At 42.4% G+C, this 2,682-nt stretch overlaps 1 pseudogene; it reads right to left on the minus strand.

Annotated features, from left to right (window-relative positions):
* Window positions 1-1,561: 1,561 nt before the first annotated feature.
* On the minus strand, window positions 1,562-2,676 carry LOC102729740 (L-lactate dehydrogenase A chain pseudogene; annotated as a pseudogene).
* Between the last annotated feature and the right edge of the window lie 6 nt (window positions 2,677-2,682).

A 2,682-nucleotide genomic window follows, 5' to 3' on the forward strand; every position in this document is an offset into this window, starting at 1 on the left:
ATCCCAGGACCCTGGGATCATGCATGACCTGAGCCGAAGGCAGACGCTCAACCATCTGAGCCACCCAGGCGCCCCTATTTATGGGTTCTTAAATAACGAATCAGGTCATGGGGGTTAGGTTGGTCACCATTAAGACTGATATTTGCTTATGTTGAAGAAACTGGACTTTAATTCTTAAGTTTCTATTTTTGTCATTCCATTTTCAATAATATACATAATTTTCTTAACTTAAACGGAGGCTATGCTATGTAATCAGGATCGTGATCAGTACACAGGGGAATAAACAAGTGTAGGAGACTGTTGTTAAGGATTCTAAGTGGAAGAACAAGACTAATCCTATAGAGATGATGGCAAACCAACCCTATCCTAAGTGTGTGGTAAAAGAAGATTGGAACAATAGATACTTAGAGGAAGAAAGATCCCAAGGGATTGAGTTTTCATGAGGGCTTCATGGTGGTAGTGGCACTTGAATGGGGCTCTGAAGGATGCATAGGATCTGAATAGGAAAAGAATCTGGGAAGAGCATTTGTGAGGGGTTGGGAATAAGTACTGGTATGGTGTGTGCTGGGATCCCTGAGAAGTCAAACCAGAGAGAGAGAGTCATGTGTGGGAAAGGATGATGGATGGAGAGTTCTTCATTGTGTCTCCTCCCATTCCAAAATTTATTATTTTTTTTGGCTTTCAGTTGCTTAAAAAAAAGCACCAAATGAATCATGAAGTTTGGAATCCTTCTAGAGTGTTTATACTCAATGGACATGACCTTTTGTAACTGTCCCATGGGTGACCATTCCCCCCCCCCCCCACCGCTGCCCCGGTCTTTGTTTTTGTTGGTTGATTCCTTTTATGTGTTTAGAGGCACAGCTTACTAAGGATTGCAGATGGCACCCCCCTCTCCTAGTGGGGGCTCTGTCCTCTGCTGAAATTCAGCCCTAAGTGAAAATGCTATAGGCTAGAAAAGGAGGGGAATTGAAACCAGGAATGAAATGCAGAATGGGAAGGCAGGTAGAGCCTGAAACTGACAATTTCATAAATTCTAAAGCAAACCCATAGTTGTGGCTCAAGTTAAAATAGGTGTTTTCTTTTTTTCAAAAAAAAAAAAAAAGAGTCACTATTCAAAATTTATTTGGTATTTTAGTTGGTATGACACTTAGATTGTTGGTTGCATTGTCTTTTTACATCATATGGCCATATACATTATATTCTGACATATATGGTGCACAAAATAAGATCCTTTAGGACAGTTATGCACAACACATGCAATATTGAATTTATACATTGGATCCCAGGATGTGACGGACTGAAAAAGATGGACTAGGCATGTTGGGTGTTGGGTGAAGGAACCAGAAGTGACAACACACGGTAAACACACATCTGGTGTGAAGAGCAACTGCAGCTATGTAATATTGACCGTGGTAGCTCTGAGATGGTGGGGCTAACTTACACTGACCAGCTTAGGACTACAAAGCCAGGTAGCATCCAGCATCGGGATACAGCTGCAGGGTTTGGTGAACCATTCCTATTTGGAACTTTAGGAAACTGATGTTTTTTCTTAGGCCATTTTAATATAACTTGAGTAACAGATCAGATGATAAGGACAATATACACAACCTCCAACTAAAATCCTGCTGTAGTCTAGACAGTGAAGTGGTACATTAGAACACTTTAGAACTGCAGCTCCTTTTGGATCCCCCAAAGTGTATCTGCACTCTTCTTCAAATGGGTCTCTTCCTCAGGAGTCCATCACCTTCACAACATCTAAAATTCCATTCTGTCCCAAGATGCAAGGAACACTAAGGAAGACAACTTTAATTCCATGGAGACCCTTAATCATGGTGGAAATTGGATGCACCCACCTAAGATTCTTCATTATACTTTCTACCAAATCTGCCACACAGTCCAATGGCCCAGGAAGTGTAGCTTTTCAGTTTGATCGCCTCATAGGCACTGTCAAACACCTGTTTGTGAACCTCTTCCCATGGTTCCTTATCGGCATCAGTGCCTAAGTCAAGGTGCGCATTTTTCAGAGAGACACCAGCAACATTTACTCCACTCCATACAGGCATACTGGAGTCTCGATGCTCCCCGAGGACCCACCTGTGACAGCTTAATGGCTGAACTCCCAGTCTTTCCCGCATTAGGTAATGGAACCAGGCTGAATCCAGATTGCAAGCACTTCCAATAACATGGTTTTTGGGAAAGCCACTTAACTTCCAGGCCACATAGGTCAAGATATCCACTGGATTGGAAATGACAAGCAACTTGTGGTTTGGGCTGTATTTTATGGTATTAGGAATGATGAACTTAAAGATGTTCATGTTACGCTGGACCAAATTAAGACCGCTTTCTCCCTCTTGCTGACATGCCCCAGCTGTGATAATAACCAGCTTGGAGTTTGCAGTCACGTTATAATCTTTGCCAGAGACAATTTTTGGTGTTCTAAGGAAAAGGCTGCCATGCTGGAGATCCATCATCTCTCCCTTCAGTCTGTCTTCCATGACATCAACAAGAGCAAGTTCATCTGCCAGGTCCTTCATTAAGATACTGGGATAGCACAAAAGCCATGCCAACAGCACCAACCTCAACAGCTGTAACCTTATTCTGGGGGGTATGTTCTTCCTTAAGAAGATTCTGAATCAGCTGATCTTTGAGAGTTGCCATTTTGGACTTAGAACCAAAAGGAAT

This window comes from Leptonychotes weddellii, chromosome 14, assembly GCF_054177405.1.
Source record: "Leptonychotes weddellii isolate Sample4059 chromosome 14, ASM5417740v2, whole genome shotgun sequence".
Taxonomy (NCBI): Eukaryota; Metazoa; Chordata; class Mammalia; order Carnivora; family Phocidae; genus Leptonychotes; species Leptonychotes weddellii.